Here is a 20,718-nt window from a genome sequence, read left to right on the forward strand (position 1 = left end):
CCGGACGCATGCGCATGCGCAAATCGCGCGAAAAAACGCCCGTCTGACTAAGGCCTTACTCTGAGAGTTATCCCTAGCAGGGACTTATGGTGGGACTGCCCTATACTGGGGTTCAGTTTTGTGTCAGAACTTTATCTTATTGAAGGATCCTCTGGTACCCTGATGGGCCAGTCCGACCTTGTTTAGAAACTCAGGTTTTTCTCTTATGTCCAATTGTTCCAAATTCTTCCTATCACAGAAATGGACCCAAGAAACTATATACTATTGTAATTATTGTACATATGGCACAATGATCAGAATAGTTTTAAAATAATACAAAGTTTTAAAATTATTGTCACATTAGGTATGACTGGTTTATACTTCCAGGGGTGACAGGTTTCAGATCCAAAATCAGAGATAAACTGGTGGCAGGTTATAAGGATCTTTTTAGACTGACTAATAATAGTACTGAGTATAGCGAGGTACAGAGAACTCTATGGGCCAGTCCTTCAAGTGGATCACCCACCCGAAAAGGGCGACCCCTACTGCAAGAGAGAGACTGGAAACCAGACTGAGACTAACTGGAAACTACTAAACTAACCACTGACCTAAAGACAAAATATATCAAAAGTACAAAGCTAATTATAACACTACTTCTACACACTAGAATAACCATGAAATATACTACAGAAAACTGGCACAAAATGTGGCCAGTACACAAACAGTATAACCAGCGCCTTTAAGGTCTAAGAGGCAAGTTTGCATATCGTACACTTACAGACTGACTGGGTTAAAATACAACCCAACCAGTGTATCAGTACTGGCACCAGAGGGAGATATAACTTCAGTGGTGTCCAGCGCTGAATGACACAGTGCATGCACTACCCAGCATTTCACATGGTTTGAGGTGCCATGCTGACGTCACCATGGACCCAACAGAGAACCCAGAAGTTACGGCACTGTGACAGTTATACTTTTGAGGTAGAAATAGAATAGTTTCTTTAAAATTACATATCACCTTCAGTTTCTATAGCTAGCCACAACAGACCCCAGTGTAAGACACAACTGTAACCTGCGTAAACAGTAAGCAGTCACCAGGTCCACATTGAGTGAAACAAATAGATTAGTCATACTCATTCCTATAGACTAACCTGGAAGATTATTTGACAAAAAACCTTCACTAGCAGACAAGTTTAATTTAGAGGCTGAGGCTTAGATGATTGACGCGAGAGCCTCTGCAGATATATAATAAAATAGACATGCTGAGGATGAACAAATAAAGTAAATGACTGCAGTCTAGAAGTCTTTGTAGATGGAAAGTCACTCTTAAGTGGGAGGTGTAAATTCAGGGAAGTTGAAGGTCAATCAAGGTGTTTTGGTGGCATTAAAGGCTGGCAACAATAGATCACATCTTGTGATAACATGGGACTTGTGTCACACATCAAGCCCACAAGATGGAAAACTAATATGAGAAATTATCCCATATACTACTAGAATAAGAAGGTATCTAGGTATATGGATGATTAAATCTACAGGAAACATCTTAATAGTTGCTGAACAGTCTACATGGCAGAACTTCTGCTTCTGGCTGCTGCCGCTGCTTCTGGTAATACTCTGTGACAACCTGACACATGTGGGTCTAGGTTTACGTAACAGATGTACTGTATTCATGTGACAACGAGATTTCTCGGAGTTGGATAACAAAGTGAAAATCTCCAGGAGCAGAGAAAATAGGGCTTCAAGGCTTTTATTGATGTCATTGTGGATGAACAGAATTTTTGTTGATGAGAACAAAAGGTTATAGCACTCAGCCTATTTTAGTTCAGTAAACTGTAAACATGGAAGTCCGTAAAACCGAAAAATAGATCTGAAGCGATGTATTTCATATGATTTGGAGCTGCTTCCCCATGAAATGTGGCAGTTTCAAAGACTGGAGCTTTTATCCGGACTGAAGACTAGAAAAGCACAGAATGCAGACTGGCTGCTCAGTTGATCACAATGACAGCTGGTAGAAGATAAGGTGGATGACAGGAGGGCGCTATGGGGAATATGTTAAATGTTCTGACATTTATTTTCTTTGATTTACTATTAGTACATTTGTGTAATTCAACTGGGCATGGTAGTGGTTTCTGCAAAGGAAAGACTTACTGACATCTCCTGAGTGAAACTTCTTTTTCTACGCCATCACTATGCTTTTAAAAGGACTCTTACAAAGGGTTGCCATCTGCCTGAAATTTTGCTGGCCCTGACAGTGAAAATAGGATGACTTAAATATTTGATCATTTATACAGTATTAAGTTAAACCGATTTTGCCAAATTATATGGAAGATTTAGTGGACATCAAGAGAACAGAAGCTTGAAAAAGTACTTGTAGCGCTGTCTAGAAGGCAGGATTGATAATCTACTTATTACAACAGATATTTTTAATTGTCCATAGGGAAAAAAACGCAGCAAACAATGCATTACGTGAAAATCAGGAATTTTACCCCTTTTTTTTTATACAGACGTAGCAGAGGTTATTTAACCATAACATTTAATCTGGATATGGCTGGTTTATCAGTGGGCCAGAGGATTGACTATTGGCCCCACACTCTTACATTATCATGTGTTCCACCAAAATCCTTATTGCTGAAATGCCCTATGTGCAGTAATGTCAGTGTAGTGTATGACAATACAAAGGGACATGGCCTTGTCCTGTATAGCTGTATACTGGGGCACTTAAGGTCATTTCTCCTGGTGGGCCTAAGACACCATTTAGTTTATGTTTCATGATAATTTACTGAGCAAAAGTTGTTGTCTGAGATGAGTTTTAACTGCACTTGAAGAACCACAAATAAGCTATGAAACTTACAGGCCACAAGTGTAGTGGCCCAAAACATATATATCTGGGCTCTCCATAATTGTCATACACGTAATGTCTTTTATGTGGATGCACTGTGCAAAGCGTCTTGTCTGCTGTTTTGTGTATTCCACAGCTACAGCATGCAAGAGGTTAATGTCTGAAAGTGGCTGGGATATGTCTGGGAAAGTAACAATTCTATCTTGTCACGTGATGTCTACCCTCTATAAGTATGAGTGATTGAGAGCAAGGTGGGGTCTTCTATTTACTTCAACAGTAGAGAAAGGAGGGAGAGTGCCGGCCACATGGGGGTACCTTCAACACTCATGTGGTGAAGTATGGAAGAAGAGGAGAGGTATCCAGATTACCACGATTCTAGAAACCACCTCTGAGGCGTGCAAGGAGTGAAGGAATCCCCCGTGTGAGTGTCAGCAGAGTGTTGTGTTCCCCTCTGGATGTATTCAGAGTCTTGGAGTGCGTGTGTGTCCAGAAGCGGAGCACTACAGCTACCTTAGACTGTGGGCCCGGTTTCATCCTGTGTTCTCCTCACTGACCATCTACTGAAACACTGTCCTTCCTGCACGTGCGAGTAAGCTGTATTTCTTTAAGTACACAGTAAAGTTTCAAGTTGCTGCCTGTTTCCAGTGATAAAGGTTTGCAAGTTTATCAGCGTGTAGACTCTAATTATTTCTACCACCGAGGATTTGCCAGTGCGAAAAGGAACAGTGGCGTCACTCGTGACATCTTCAAGTCCAGTACACATACTTTATACAGGTAACCGCTGTCCCAGCGTTGCCTGGAAGAGTCCTAGCAGTACCTTTGCCGAGGTTACATGCGTCCCTCCGAGAGGAGTCTAGTAGAGCCACCGTGACAACTGCCATCTCTACCTCGCCAGCTCCTCAGCGTGGGCCTTGTGTCTTGGTTGCTGTGGTATGTTACACAATCTAAAGGTGTTGTCCTGCGATAGCAAGTGGGGTTAAGTACTTCTGTATGGCCATATGAATGCACTTTGTAATATACATCGTGCATTAAATATTGGCCATACAGAAGTTATACACTTACCCCCTCCGGTGCTGGCGTCCCCGTCTCCATGGCTCCGTCCAAAGCCGCCTTCTGCCTGGATTAGACGCGCTTGCGCTGAAGGGGTCGCTCCGGCGTGTCGCACAGGTCTTCTGCGCATGCGCAGAAGCCCTCTGCGGCGCGAGCACGCCAGAGCCGGACAGAAGAGGGCAGACTGCGCAAGCGCGTCTAATCCAGGCAGAAGGTGGCTTTGGTCGGTGCCATGGAGACGGGGACGCCAGCACCGGAAGGGGTAAGTGTATAACTTCTGTATGGCCAATATTTAATGCACGATGTATATTACAAAGTGCATTAATATGGCCATACAGAACTGCTTAACCCCACTTGCTATCGCGGGACAACCCCTTTAAGTTTATACATAAATATTGCAGAAATGTGGAGAAACTCCCAAATTCAGAAACAAATACAAATTAGAAGTATTGATGCAATGCATAGTGTAAAATTATGGGGTGTATATTTATAAAATACTGTCTGCAGTATTTGCCATATAATTCTGTTAGATTTCTGCCTGCAAACACAATGGATGATGCTGCACCTCTCTTGTCCCCTCTTTTTCTCTTTCTATCTCTGTGTGTACAGTAGATGACTTTCTGAAATTGAGATCATCTGATTCTTGCTGTATATGTTATCAGAATTGCTCCCTAAACTTGGATGATACAATATTAAAGGCACATGAGAAATGTTAAAGTTTTTGCTGCAGCCTTGCATACCTGTCAGCATAATCTCAACACCATTTAGAGTAGTCTGTATACTAGGAAGATGTGCCTGCCAGTTTAGTATTATTATTATACACAAAGCAGTACAACATAAGCACAAGATTAAAGCTTGATAGTTCATCTTCATAATGCATTGACATCCACACAGGAACCTAGGATGCAGTTATGAATCGGTGTAAGGGTGCCTTCACACTGGAGAGAATATCATGCGAGATTTGTGTGTTGCAAGACACATAAATCTCGCACAAATATGAAACCCATTCTTTTGAATGGGTTCAATCACACTTGAGATTTTTTCCTGCATGGCACCGCATTGCAATGCGATGCGGAAAATAAATCACAGCATGTCCAATGTTTTAGTGATATCGCCTATTGTTTTCAATGGTGCCGGCAGCAGCAGTGCCACTGTGACAGCTGCGGCAGGGGATTTCTTCAGCGATCTTCTCTCATTGACATCAATGGGGCTGGCGCTGCTGTCACTGGCCCCATTGATATCGATGGGAGAAGACTGCTATCTCCTGCCTCGGCTGTGACAGCCACAGCAGGAGATTCCTTCAGCCTTGCTGTGATGCAGGGCTGTTTCCCTACGAAAACGCCTCACATCCAGGGATTTTCAAAAGGATTGCGAGAGGGATACTGGGCCATGAATCACGGCCTGCCAGTGTGCAAGAGCCTTAAGATCTGTGCAGAGCCCAGCAGTATTGCGTTTTATGACTGGCAAATGCTAATTTTTTCGATACTGAGTTGTTACAAGTGCCGGTGCAGTATGCTTCTTACTACTGGAACCACAACTACCAGTTTTTGCCAGAGTCGCTGTATTTAAAAAAAAAAAAAATTTACATCGATTTTTATTAAAGATTTTTCTGATTTTTCATACAAGATAAAGGATATCTGAAAACAAACAGGGACGCTGTATTTTGACCTTAAAATCTTCATCTTTGACCAATTTCTGTTGTCATTTCTCATCAATTCTGCCATCACCGGGGTATAGTAATGTCATCGAGCAACACCCTTTTCTTTTCAGTGATGGTCAAATCGGGAATGTTATGGGCCCACAGTATTTTTACTGCTTTATTTTTAACCACTTTTTCACGATTATGGCCACACCAGTTCTTTGTTGTAGGCAGATGGTAGGTTTCACAGAGGTTTCAATTAATCACCTTTACCAACAAACTGTTTCTTTGTTTGTTCTGAATCTGTGAAGTTTTTTGCTACAGCTGAGTTCGTGGTCGATTGTTTCATCAGCTTCTTTACAGAGTTGGTATTTTGCAGCTGTTATAGATTTTTCCACCCTGGCTTTTATCACATTAGTCCTGATTGCTTGTTCTTGTGCCACTAAAAATCAGTCCTTCTGTTACTTTTTTCCGAGTTCCTGATATTATCCGTAGCCAGACAGCAAAAATACAACTCCGTAGCAGCATACAATGGTGCAAAAATTGCAAAAAGACATTATTCCTCCATTTTAAAAAAGAAAAAAGTTTCAATCAAATAATATGATCTTTATCAAGCCTAATAACATAGCAACTCCCCATCATTATATACAAAATAGACACATACTCCAGCCAATCCAATAAAGACTGATAACATGTATTCAATCATCCCCAAATGCAAACAATTTAAAAACAATACAAACAAACCCCTAAATCTGGGAACTTCATGCCTCAGGTGTGATAGTGTAATAGCAACGATGGCAGGCACATCATCTATTGCTGCATTGAATGCAGAGTGTGCACACGTGTGGCTCAAAGCCCCCCCGTGGCGCCTGACCTGTCCATTGCCTGGCAGCCAAAACAAACAATGTTATCAATAGAACAGAGTGCGCATGCGTGGGACTCCACAGCACAATACTCTTGGTGTGGCAAGCCCGGACCTACAAAAATGTAATCTCTGCATTCTTTACAAAGACAACGATCAGGAAAAAACAGTCCCCAGCTTTAATACCATTATAAAGAAAGCCACTATAGCCTGAACCTTCAACAATTACCTAGTAACATGGCCTATATATGCATAACATCAATATATGGCCAATGAGTATTAATGTTGTAGATACATGTATATATTCTACAAACATAAACCATATAGCTCAAAATATAGTATAGATATATTAGCATGGGAACAGTATAATCAGTATAATATCCCGTCATACCATTGAAATTAACGACCAATGTGGAACTATAGTATATTGCATTCATTAAATTTTATTCAAATCGATAGAGAGATATAGAAAAAAAGGCAATCTTGGTAATCCCAAATCATGGTAATGTAGTATTAAAAAAGATGGAATCACATCCGATAGGCATGTCAGAACAATCTAGAAAAAAAACTAAACAGAAAAGAGTATGTTAAAACCAAAAATGAAAAGACAAATATAATCCTATACAGAATGCGAGAATACCAACAATTATAGATGTGGATCTATTATTCGGATGCTCCAGTTGCGGTAATATGCAAAAAGGTGATACATTAAGGCATGCTTTATTAGGGGAAGATATGCGTGTGCCTCCTCACATGTCGTGTATTTAATTACATGTCCATGTGGGCTGGCATAGGTTGGCAAAACAAGCACAGAGGTGCGAATACGCATTACAAAGCATAAAAGTACCATTAGGACCCAAAAGAGGGATTTGCCGATACCAAAACATTTTCTGGAATCTAACCACTCAATAAGTGTGCGTCTGTGTATAATAGTGTGTGTCTGTGTGAATGTATGTGTATAATAGTGTGATTGTCCATGTATGTGTATAATAGTGTGTGTCTGTGCATGCATGTGTATAATAGTGTACGTCTGTGTATAATAGTGTGCGCCTGAGTGTGTATGTATGTATATATATATATATATATATATGTATGTATGTATGTATGTATGTGTGTGTGTATATGTATAATAGTGTGTGCCACTGGCCACTATGGGGGACCTTATTACCAATGGGGCCACTGTGGGGTTCACTTTTACTATGCTGTCTTACAATTAACAATTAGAATCAGCCCTTTGAAGGCAACCATAAGGCTGATGTGGCCCTCAGTGAAAATGAGTTTGACACCCCTGTTCTAGAGGGTGTTGATAAGTCCCTAGCTTTGACCACAAAATATTAACATAGAAAATTAAATTTCTGAATTATTCTAAATAGTTCCCTTCAACTAATCCAGATAGAATTCCTTTGGTTGGATACAAATCAGACGTCAGCAGCTGTAATTGCATCAGAAATAAAGGCAAATTTGATTCCCTTGATGGTTTTCTTCAAAGTTGAAAACATGTTAGTCCAAGGATGTCAGATCAGGCAAATAAAGAGGATGATCCAGCACCTCGAAGCCCAGGTTAGCCAGTTTTCTCTGGCTGATGGCTGCTGTGTGGGATGAGACATTGTTGTGAAAGAACATGACACCTTTGGGTCAACTTTCTGCACCTTTTAGACTTTAGTGACTCCTTCAATTTATGCAGAAGTGTTGCATAATACACAGGTGTGATCATAAACCCCTTTTGAAGTTAGTTCACAAGCAGCATTCCATCTTTATCCTAGCAGAGAGAGGCCATCACCTTGGATGACCACTTCTGCACTTGCGCACTCTCCATGTGGGGACGCCGGCTAGCAATTTGGGAGTTTATTATACAGCTGAACATAACTCCGAGATGGTGAACACTTGCGCTGTGTGGCTCCGGACCAATGGTAATGTGGTAGGTGGGGTAATGTCTTTTGATTATGTGTTAATTAGTTGATGTTTATTGGTGTATGTCTTTGTGTGTGTGTGTGTGTGTGTATATATATACCCATTTTATGTCTGTGCTGCATGCTTGAAAAAGACCTAAGAGAGGTCAAAACGTCGCAGCTTCTGTGTTGAGGAATAAAGTTTTGCATCTTTTGGAAGAATCTCTTGAGTGCTGGTCCTTCCTGTTGGATATCATGTTATCATGAAAAGGGGTTTGTAAGTCCAGGACCGATCACAGGACCATGCACCTCCATTTGAAATCTCCCATATTGCGACACTGGGTGTGCTGCTATCCATTTTTCTCTAAACTTTGAACTTCGGTGCTCTGAACTTCTTTGTTTGTGGGTAATCAATGTGTCTCCATCCTTTATATAGCTTTTTTGACTCAGGATAATATATAAAAATCCACATTTCATCCTTTGTGACCAGTTGACACAGGGAAGCAACAGCATCCTTCCAAGAGTGCTGTAGATTTTCTTTGGAGGTCTGCACTTGGATACACTTTTGATCTGCTGACAAACATTTCAGAACCCACGAGGCAGACGCCTTCCTCATGTGTAGATGTTCGTGAATTATGGACCCTACTCTTTCTCTGGAAATGTTCAGAGCCCCGGCTATCATTTTAGCAGAAATTTGCCAGTAATCTGGAATCATGCCATGTATGGCATCTATGGTTCCTGGAACAGTAACCACGAAAGGTCTCTTGGAACAGTCTTCATCATTGATTTGAAGTGCCTGGTTTTACATTTTGGCAACCCAGTTTTTCACTGAGTATAAAAGGCACTTGTTGCCTAATGTTTACACCATGTCATTGTGAATGTCTTTGGCTGACATCCCTTTTAGAAACAGGAACGTCATCGGTGCTTTGCTTTCCTTTGCAGTGACATTTGCTGCAGACACTGCCATGTAATCTTCAAGCCTGCACAGCATAAGAATAGCACATGAGAGCATGCCAAAATTTCCTCACAAAGTATTGCAAAGACTGAGCTTTCAAATGATATAACTTTCATGGATGTGAAAACAAATGAAGATTGCAAAGGCAAGGACTTATGAGCACCCCCTTGTATTAGACAGGATTAGTAAATCTGCTCCAGTAAACTGACAGAGCTTATATTTCAGCTAGGCTTGTTCCCTCCTATAAAAACCACAAGGAGCATCTGCAGCACAAATGTGTATGCCTGACTCTAGTGAGGCTTTTTTGCTCCATATATTTTTTAATGAAGCTGTGTAAAAGGCATTGACATTGCAGGTCAAATAACATTGCTGAGTGTTCTTGAAGTTCAATTTTGCATTTGGTTTGTATTTGCACCCCGTTCCTACTTGGTAGAATGTCACAAAAGTTGAGATAGATGAGAGTGGATACATCTATCTTTCTTCATACACTGTATACTTTTCATTTTGCTCTGCAATACACCGATCAATTAACAGGATCCTAATATATTTCTGATTTAATATCAGAACATCTAAATGGCTGATGATGACATACCTTGATCTAGCAGAGGGTTGTAGGAAAATCAAACATGGAAGAAATTAAAATTGCTTTAAGTCTGAAAGTCATTCCAATTTAATTTCAGCAGAAAGTAAGCTCTTAACTTTACTTTGGACTTGCTCTAGAGGACTAGAGATTTTAATATTACAATTTAGTCGAAGTACTTTACTAAAATGTTTTACGCAGACGAAAGATTGGAAACGGAGAATGTTTCTCTTTTCATTAACAATATGTTCTTGAATTACACAGAGAATGGGAATTTTCTATTCATTTTTCCTTAGTTTATGGATAGTTGTTTTTCAGGACAGTCAGCGCTGTCTATTCATCAGTATCCAAAACATTCAATCCTGTTTATATCTTCTCATTTGTGCTCTCTATATAAGCATGGTTAGTATTCAATGCACACTGATTCATTTACAGTTGCAGAGGAACTCTCTGAAAGATATACAGTATGTATATTAATTCCTTCAAGGAATAGAGAATCTGATTACTCTTATATTTTTAATACCAGGTCCTTGTACTTTACTAAGTATAAGAAACTTTAGTATATGCTGCAACCGCAAGTATCTAATCTAAAAAAGCCTGCAGTCTTTTTTTCTTGCAACACACTTTGACCTCGTTGCGTGAACTTTGGTGGATGGTTTTGGTGTCATTAGATTTGTGACATGCTCACCACTGCCGTAAAAACTTCAGACTTGAGATTGATTTATTGAAAGATCTGTTAGGCGAGTTGAAAGTTACAATAATAATAATCTTTATTTGTATAGCTCCAACTTATCCCTCAGCACTTTGACGCATGGGGGAGCTCAATCAGGGCGGGGTGGGGTGGTACAGGAGATGTGGGGCAGGGAGTGTACAGGAGAGCGTCATTTGAGGGAGGGATTAAATTAGGAGAGTTGGTATGCTTCTTTAAAGAGGTGAGTCTTTAGGGCTTGTCTGAAATTCTATGCATCAGAGATTGTCCGGGTGTCTTGGGGTAGAGCGTTCCACAGGGTCGGTGCTGCTCTGGTGAAGTCCTAGAGGCAAGCACGTGAGGTTCGTATTAAAGGGATGTCTAGTCTGACTGTATTGACAGAATGAAGTGTGTGGGATGGGTGATGTATAGACAGAAGGGAGGTGATGTTTGGTGGCGCAGCGCCATGGGGAGCACTGTGAGTGAGGGTGATGAGTTTAAATTGAGTTCTGTAATACATGGGCAGCCAGTGCAGTGACTGGCATAGTGCAGAGGCATCTGAGAGGCTGGATAGGCAGAAGAGTCTATCTGCTGCATTTAGTATGGATTGGAGAGGGGAGAGTCTGGTGCGGGGAAGGCCAACTAGCAGAGAGTTACAGTAGTCCAGTCTGGAATGGATGAGGGCAACAACGAGAATTTTTAGCGTGTCCGTGGTAAGGAACGGCCGGATTTTTGGAATGTTCCTGAGGTGCAGGTGGCAGGTTTGAGCCAGAGATTGCATGATGGGGGGGTGAGGAGAGGTCTGAGCCCAATGTGACCTCTAGGCAGCGGGCATGCTGTCTGGGGATGTGGTAGTGTCAGCTACTGATATGGAGATATTGGGGGGAAGTCGGCTGGTAGAGGGTAGAAAAACGAGGTCAGTTTTTGAGAGGTTAAGTTTGAGAGAAAGAGAGGACATGGTGTTAGAGACAGCGGACAGACAGTCGGAGACGTTTTAGAGGAAAGGGGCAGAGATGTCATGGGAGGAGGTGTATAGCTGGGTGTTGTCAACATAAAGGTAATGTTGTAGGCCAAATGTGCGAATGGTTAGTCCGATTGGGGCTGTGTAGAAAAGAAAAGGGGGCCAAGGATCGAGCCATAGGGGACCCCGACAGGAAGAAAAAGTGGAGAGGAAGTAGAGCCAGCAAAAGAGATGCTGAAAGAGTGGTCAGGAGGAGAACCAGGAGAGAGCGGTGTCCTTTAGGTTGATAGAGCTGAACATAGCAAGGAGGAGGTTATGGTTGACAGTGTCAAATTCAGCAGTCAGGTCAAGGAGGATTAGTAGGGAATAGTTGCCCCTCGACTTGGCCGTTATCAGGTCATTAGACACTTTTGTGAGGGCGTTTTTGGTTGAGTTGACGGGGTGGAAACTGGACAGGAGGGGGTCGAGGAGAGAGTTCTCAGAGAGAAAGCGAGTAAAGTGGGAATAGACCAGGCCTTCAAGTTTGGAGATAAAGGGTAGGTTAGAAATAGGTCAGTAGTTGGCAGCATCAGTCAGATCAAGGGTCGGTTTCTTTAGAAGAGGGGATATGATAGAATGTTTGAAAGAGGAGGGGAAAATACCAGAGGACAGGGAGAGGTAGGTTAAAGATGGTGGTGAGGTGGGTGATGATAGCCAGGGAGAGGGACCTGGAGGAGGTGTGAGAAAACAGTCTAGAGACTTCTTCCTTCATCCTTGGTTTGAGTACAGATAGTGGGTGAGTGATGGATGCAGTGCTGAAAAGGCCAGGGTCACAGCTAGCTGTGCAATGTTTGGGGAATTCTTTACGGATAATTTAGATTTTTTCTTTGAAATGTGCGGCTAGCTCTCCAGCGCTGTGGTCCATCATGGGGACGTGTTTTGGGGGGCTAAGGAGGGAATGGAAAGTGTCGAAGAGTCTTTTGGGGTTGTGGGATAGTGAGGAGACGAGGGAGGTGAAATAGACTTGTTTAGCATGATGGAGAGCAAGATTGTAGATTTTAAGCATAAATTTGAAGTGGATGAAGTCCACAGGTTGTTTAGATTTATGCCACAGCCATTCAGCACATCTGGAGTGCCACCAGATGAAGCGCATTTGAGGCATGAGCCAGGGTTGTGAAGGTCTGTGGTTTACAGCTATGGTCACGGGGGTGGTGGAGTAATGTTCAGCATCCAGGTTGGGGCATGAGAGGAGAGAGATAAGGGGCAGGGAGGACTGTAGGGTCTTGGCAAACTGTTGAATGCGGATAGTCTGGAGGTTCCTGGAGGTGTGATAGATGGGGTAGTCTGAGGAGATGTTAGGGTGCCTACTGGAGTGGGAGAGGAGATTGTGGTCCGAGAGTGGGAAGTTAGGAAAGTGGGAAGCAGAGTAGAGGTGGAGGAAGATTAGGTCGAGGATGTTACCATCTCTGTAAGTGGGGAAGTCATAGAGTTATGATAGGCCGAAGGAGGAGTTAAGGGTTAGAAGTTGGGAGGCAAATGGAGAGATGGGTTGTTAATGGGGATTTTGAAGTCACCGAGGCTAAGGGTTTGACGTTCACAGGACAGGAGATGGGGAATCCAGGTAACAAAATGGTCCAGGAACAGACAGGTGGAGCCCGGGGGCCGATAGATAACTGCAAGAAATAGAGGGAGTGGACGGAAGAGTTGCAGGGTATGTACTTTGAAAGATGAGAAGGTGAGGGAGGGAGCCGGGGGAATAACTTGGAAGGTGCAGTTGGCCAAAAGGAGAATGCCTACTTCTCCACCGTGCCTGTTGTCTGATCTGGGGGTATGAGAAAACTGCAGGGCATCATAGGACAATGCAGCAGGGGAGGCAGAATCAGACTACTGAATCCAGGTTCCATGAGGTTGAATAGATTTAGGTGCAGTACAGGGTGGGCTGGGGTTAAGACAGATTCCCCCACAGCTAAAAGTAACAGGGAAGTGAGGATGAGCAGATGGTTGGGGTCATTTGTGAGGGTAGCTGTGGTGTTTCTTGGTGGTGATGGGGCATGCAGGCATGGAGGAAGGTGAGAAATGTGTGAGAGCTATGCATGGCCGAGGAAAGCAGGGAGGGGCTGATGTAGAAAGAGTGTGTTGGGGCTGAGAATAGGAGGTGGGTGTAGAGTCAGGCAGTGAGGATGGCGGTAGAGGTTAGAGCAAAGATGAGGGTGTTACTGTGCAGAGTGTTAGTGTTTAAGGGGTCGGCTTGCCACCTGCTCCATCAAGCAGCCATGTCAAGGTACGTGGCACGTTCAAATAAGCAGTGGGGTAGGTGAGGTAGGGTGTGGAGCAATTTGTGGCAGGTGGTGTGGCAGAGGTAAGGAGCATAGTGTAGGTATAGACAGAGACAGAACAGAGCATGACATGAACAAGAGCAACGCAAAACATGAGCATTAACAAAGCATGGCATGGGCGTAGACAACACGAAGCATAGACATCAGCATGGATAAAGTGAAGCATGGACGTGAGCTATACAGTCTTTGCGGATGATGATGAGGCATGTGCAGGATGGAGCAGGCAGAAGCGTAAACAATGGAGCATGGGTGCCATCTTTGCGGATGGTGAGGCCATGGAGGGATGAAGCATTCTATGCAGGTTGCATGGGTATTGTTTTATCTGGTTTCCACCAGAAGAATAAGTAGAGACAAGATGTATGCCCACAACCAACGCCCACAACTTGATTCGCTGGCCAGGAGAATGGATGGCCATCCTTTCCCTGGCTGCTGCATGTTATTCACCCCTCCCCCGCTCTCCCTTGTCCCCTTACCGGCTTCTGCATTGTCAGTCTTCTCGCTGGCTTCATATTCTGCAACCATTATGTGAGGCAGTTGGCGAGGAGACTGACAGCAGCGCAGCAGGGGTCGGAAGAAGGCACAGTGCACGCGCACGGGGGGGGGGGGATAGGGGGGGGTGACACTCCAACACTCTGCATTGTGTCCTTCCCAGCTCCTGCACTGTCAGTGTCCTTGCTGCCATCACAGGAGGAAGCAGATTGGCCGCCGGCCAACTCCTGGAGCAGTGGAAGAGAAGGTGAAGGGTCTCGCTGTGCGGAAGAAGAGGTGAAGTAGATAAGGGCAGAGGGGTCAAGCAGCACAGAGAGCCACTGGAGCATGAAGTCCTCTTGTACAGTAACCAGTGGGGCTGCTGGCACTACCATTAACAAGTTGGGACTGAGAAGAAAGCATGCACGGGGCCTTCAGTTGAGGGGAGTAGCTGAGCTCTGCTTCATCAGCACTCCCCTGTCAGAGCAGAGACATACTCTGAAACCATTACAGACAGCTGTGGGTGGCAGGAACACCAGGACACTACAGAATCCAGTACACAGTGTACCCATAACCGGTGACACTTCCCAGCACAGGACATACGGTAATGTTGTATCTTGACACGAGGTGGGAGGGGAGATAATGTCCACCCATTGCTCCAGGCCAGCCAATTAACTGGTCGGCATTGCTTGTGGGCGTGCATCTTGTCTCCACCCATTCTTCTGGTGGATACAAGATACAACAATACTTGTTCCATGGTGAGGCAGGCTCTTACCCTGACATCGGGCCTCAGTAGAGGTTTGTGGTGGTGGAGTTCATGGGGAGGCTGTGGTGCCATTCAAGGGCTGGCAGATCAATGAAGCTGGTGTTGTTTCTTCTCCTGTGTTCAGGCGGACCCTTGGGGTGAGCTGGTGAAGGTTGAGCTGGCTGCAGCGCTTAGGCTGGTTGGATGGGTCTCTGACCTTTTATGCCCTGTCCCTTCATAATGTTAAGCCTATGGGCACGCTGCTGTGCTTCCCCGCTAGAGAGAGTGAAGCTTTGCTAAGCGTCAAGGAAGCCACGGATGAGAAACAGTTAAAGTGGAGGCTCGGCACTTGGGGAGATGAAGAGTTGAAGCGGAGAGAGATGCGGGCATGTGAGAGAGAGGTTTCAAGGAGTAAGAAGGAGGATGAAGCAGGACTGGAGAAAGAGGTAGCAGTGAGCAGCAGGGTGGCTGCAAGTAGTAGTGGTGCCTTATACAGCAGATGGAGGGGACTGGGGGGTGGGATGGAAGCCGCTGCTCTGACCCTTGTGTAATGGCTGGCACAGTGGACTCTGCTCCAGCATCAATGTATCCTGCCGGGCAGTTACTGGAAGGCCCTACATGACAGCAGTTTAGCTGTGGAGGGTGCACTGGTTATTTCAAATATCCTGCTTGAAGCAGGGATGTGCAGCGATTGGTTGGTGCGGGAAATAAGCCTGATTAAGCAGAAGGGTAAGGGGAGGGGCCGGCAGAAAATTCAAACCTGTGCAGGTGTGTAATGATTAGTTGTGTCAGAGGTGGCTGGGAACAAAGTGGATGGGAGCGATAACAATTGGAATATGGGTAGGAAGGACAGATGATGGATGGTGAGGGTCAGGGAAAGTATCAAAATATGTATGCAACTGTAGATGGTGGAGAAGGGGCCAAATGGATAGAAAGAATGTCGGTGAGGGAGAGTCGGGAAGGTTATGAGCAGTATGAAGTAGGGGGGAATAAAGGAGACGCATTATATATATTACGGGTGGAGGAGGAGGAGGAGAGAGAGAGAAACAGAAAGAGACAGAGAACATTTGAAGCAGAATGCTCAGCAGAGAGAGAAACTGACAGAGAGAGGTAGTGAGAGAGAAAGATAGTCAGAGAAACGGACAGAGAAAGGCAGACCAAGAGAGAGATATACAGAGAGAGAGACAAAGAGAGAGACACAGGCAGACAGAGAGAGAACATTTGAAGTGGAATGCTCGGCTTGGCAGAGAGACAAAGAGAGAGACAGACAGAGGCAGACAGAGAGAGACAGAAAGAGCAACACACATAGAAACAGAGACAGAGGGAAAACCAGAGAGACCTGTAGGCTTTTTTTATATAAGATATCTGCTTCAAATACAAAGTGACACTCTTGAATAATCACCTAATAATCAGCTGCACATGAATGGATTTGCATCATGGATCCACCGCAAATACTGTTTGGAACATGCTATTGATAAGCGCTTCTTTCTGCAATTCGATTCCACGAGTGGAGAAAAAAGAATCGCAGCATATTCTATTTTAGTGTGGATTGCGCACGGACGGCTTCCATTGAAGTCAATGGAAGCCATCCAATCCACAGTCCATCCGCAATTGACATTCCGGATAGGTCCCGGGTTCCCATGTAATCGCCTAGCGACGGTGTAGGAAAAAAAAAAAATTTTAAAGAAAAAATCTGTACAGCGCATGACCAACGCTGGCTTGCCGCATCCATCCACAATCCAGATTAAGAAGAAAAGAGTCAGGTACACAAGGACACCGGCAGTGCTCAGGGCCAGATTCCACTGCCGGTGTCCGCATGCGGAATCCAATCCATCCACGTGCAGCTGGCCTCACTAAGCAGATTTACAGATTTGAACAGGGATAACAACCTTCATCTCATGCAGTTATTGATAACATTTGTTATGGTAAACCTCTCCGAATTATCTGTATAGTATTAGAGAATTGCTTAAATCATAATTTCATATGTGTCAGCATGTGTTCCTGCTTATTGTGGTACTATGCACTGTCAGGAGCACAATTCTGCAGATGTAGGTTGATTTGGCTGCCTGTGGGGTGGATTAGCCTAGCCAACCAATCAACATGACTCTGTGTACAAATATTCTGGCCCTCCTTCCAGAGGGTGCTGGTCATTCTTCTGACTTCATTCGGGTCTTATCATGCATGCTGGTCAGATTTCTGTCTGTTCCATCCATCCCATGGGTGGTCAAATGCTTGAACCCTATCTGTGCCACTGCTCCATGCTGCCACCTAGGAAGAGACAAGGTTGCCTAGGTTTCTGATATAAAAAGTTGTACTTAGATAGCAAATGCCTGGAATTCCTTGATGAATGCAGGTGTCATTTATGAGATCCTCACCTTCTTCATATACTTCAGTGGAAATGTGGCCTCACACAGACATAACCACTTTCCATTGAAGTATATTGAGATTGTGGCAGACAGAAAATGGAGGATCAGGGTCAATATACCCTTGTTTTCCTAACTGGATCAACGAGATGTTCTCTACATGAACATAAAATGTCTTCATTCACATTTGCGATGTTTCCCTGCATAGCACAGTGTTGCGATGCTATGCAGTAAAAAAGTCGCTTGAAGGCAATGGAAGCCGTCCGACCCACAGCCCTTCCGCACACAATCATCATTGCAGAAAGGCCACAGGATCTGCGTCATCACCTATCAATGTCGCGGCATTAATCTGCACTGCGCGTGTGCTCCGGCTGGCACATCCGCAACACATCTGGATAGGTTCTCAGGGGTCACAAGCCAGCACCGGGTTCGATTCCGCTGGGGGACCTCGCATGCGGAATCCGACCAGGTCATGTGCATTCTACCTATGTGCGGCAAAAACTAAAACTCCTTATCCGTCCTGAAGGCCTACAGTGTTTAGGGCAAGCTGAGAGTTCTAGTTCCCATGGAGGGGATGAGAGCAATTTGTACAACTGTACTTTATTTACCTAGTTCTGTGGAGAGGAGTTGGAGGGGGCACTCTTTTTTCATAGGATGACTGCTGCCTGGCTGGTCTTTGCAGACTTATTTCTCAACTCTATGAGCCATGTGGCTAGCGCTACACAGCAAGTTGGCGCAGACACAGGTCTGACATCACTTATTGAGACATATTGATAGCGTTGGGAGACAGATCTAAGAAGCGCTCGTCTGGGCAAAGGAAGGTGAGTATTAAAAAAAAAAAAGAGAGATAAAGTCACCGGGCCATTTGTATTGTCCCCTGCCTAATTTCGCACCAAATACATAATGATAAATCCAGGTGACTTTAAATGTGAAAGTTTTAAATAATATCAACTTAATTGTGAAAACAACAGCAAGCAAATACACTGGATTCAGTTTCATGAATTTCGAGGTCCTACAGAGGAGAATGTGTATACTGTATTCAGGCTGCATCTACTTTACTGACTAGTACAGGGTACCAAAATAGAAAAACCTCAAGTACTTCATGAGGTGGTTCGCAATCATTATTCTGTAAGCAGACCTTGGCCATATTTCATTTCAGAGTCTGATTTGTTATACGCTTCCTTAGTTCACTGCTCTACACAGAATAATTCACAGTTATGCTGTACTGCCATAGTGGTCATGGCTGACAAACAATATCCGGACAAATGTTTTCTTCTGCATTTCTGACTTTAGAAATCATATTGACCCTCTCCCCTCAACTTATTTACACCCACAGAGTAGTAAGTCTAAAAAATCTCTAATGATCACTGAAAGCTACAGTATGAATCTCTGTAATGTAGAAGTTAAAAGCAGACTCCTAGACAATCAATAGTCTGTAGCTGCATTTAGCATCCACTGTTCAATGTAACCATGCAAAATGCTTTTTACCTCCGAGAATAACGATGTTGTCCTGTCTAGTCAGATTTATCTCTTAGTGTCCCTGATATCGTACTCATTAATTTCATGCAAGGAAGAACTTACATAGTTTGAAGTTTCCTGCTGATATTATGTATATATTATTAATAATGATCTAAAATGTACTTCTGTCATATTCTTTCATTAACTGAATGCCTTCTCTTTCGAGTGTTTACAGTCTATAGTTCATCTATTGACAACAGTCGCCAGTCATGTCTATAGCCATTTCAGAGGATGCAGGTACTCAAAAAAAATGTGTTTTTGCTGTTGCTTTCATAGAATGGAAGAGTTGGAAGGGACCTCCAGGGTCATCAGGTCCAACCCTCTGCTCGGTGCAGGATTCACGAACTCATCCCAGACAGATGTCTATCCACCCTCTGCTTGAAGACCTCCACGGCAACCTGATCCAATCATTGATCATCCTCACTGTCAGAAAGTTTTTTCTAATATTTATTCATGCTTAGCAAAATATACTTTCCGGCTGCAACAGTAATAAAAGTATATTACAAAATAGATATTAATCAGGCATCTGTAGTTTTCTCTATGCTTTACATCTCTGTCCACCCATTCTTTTGTTCTCTCTCGCCTCCCACTGTTCTAGCTATCATTTTCTACAGAGCTGGGTCTCCTTATGACTAAACTAAATGCAAAAGAACTCTGTTGTAAACTGCCAAAAAGTGTCAAAAAAAGAGACATAGCTAAAGAGAGTCGTAAAATAATGGCAACTTTATTGAGGGCACACACCAAATTATTGCATATTATTAATGTACGTAACATACTGTTTGGTTGTGTGTATGGGCACAGCATATGTATGGAAATACTCTATGGCATGTGTTGTGCATACCAGACCCATCTAGCAGATACTGTACATGATATCAGTCCCTGGCAAGTTCATTATGCACATTTTGGTAGGTACAGAATATGGAGGCACTCAATGGCAAACACTGGCAGGGACAATACATGGGAACTATGTCCATCTGACACTGTGTATTGAGGTATCCTCTGGGTGTGAGTACTTATGGTGACACTGTTGTTGGTGCCATTTATAAGAACATTGCCTAGCTGGCACTGTGTAAAGCTGCTTTTACATGGAATGATTATCGTTTGGATTCCTGCAATTCAGTGAGAATTTGAACAATAATTGTTCAGTGTAAATGTATGCAGCGACTGAAAGGCAAAAGAGAATCGTTCATTTCTCATTTGTTTTTTAGTTTCTTCATGCAGAAAACTGAACAATGGATCATTCAGTGTAATTCCCTGCAGGGAGTCCTTCATCACTGCATGCTGTGGCAGCACTGTCACAGCGTTCAATGACATGGGGACTCCCCGCAGTGATGAGGGAATCCCCTGCCACAGCTGTGGCAGTGGACCGTGATGCCATCCCATTGCTTTCAGTGGAGCCGGCGCTGAATTCAATGAATAGCTGAGTGCTGTGACCAATTGCAGGCAGTGCTCAGCTGTTTTTCAATGAATGGCTGAGCACTGCCTGTAATTGGCTGAGTGCTCGGCCAATCAGACACAGCACTTTCAGGAGGCAGGCATTTTTAAATCCCTGGCCATCCGAAAGTGCTTCAGAGCAGTGCTGGCAGTCCGGGAGAGGACACGCTGGAGCCCAGACAGAGGCGGAAGGACGATGTATATATTTTTTTATTTTTTACAGCCGCTAGGGATGATTTTCAGGGAAGGGATTATATTTCAACCCCCAAACACTGCGGGGGTTGCCTGTATCCTATTGCTTTCAAAGGGGCCGGCGGCAGTAGCGCCGGCCCCATTGAAAGCAATGAGCACGGAGCTTCGGTCACACGCATTTTTAACATGCGTGGAGTGCATTTTTCTTGCGCAAGAAAAAATGCTCATCTGACTGAGCCCT

General features: G+C 43.8%; 1 long non-coding RNA gene across 2 annotated transcripts; it reads left to right on the plus strand.

Moving 5' to 3' along the window:
• The first annotated feature begins 8,127 nt into the window (after positions 1 to 8,127).
• LOC136612671 (uncharacterized) lies at positions 8,128 to 19,369 on the plus strand. Of its 2 annotated transcripts, none has more exons than XR_010790410.1 (2): positions 8,128 to 8,287; positions 19,128 to 19,369. It is a non-coding gene; the product is annotated as an uncharacterized lncRNA (long non-coding RNA). The 2 variants fall into 2 exon arrangements; XR_010790411.1 differs by having other exon boundaries at positions 8,128 to 8,279.
• The last annotated feature ends 1,349 nt before the right edge of the window (positions 19,370 to 20,718 follow it).

This window comes from Eleutherodactylus coqui, chromosome 1, assembly GCF_035609145.1.
Source record: "Eleutherodactylus coqui strain aEleCoq1 chromosome 1, aEleCoq1.hap1, whole genome shotgun sequence".
Lineage (NCBI taxonomy): Eukaryota > Metazoa > Chordata > Amphibia > Anura > Eleutherodactylidae > Eleutherodactylus > Eleutherodactylus coqui.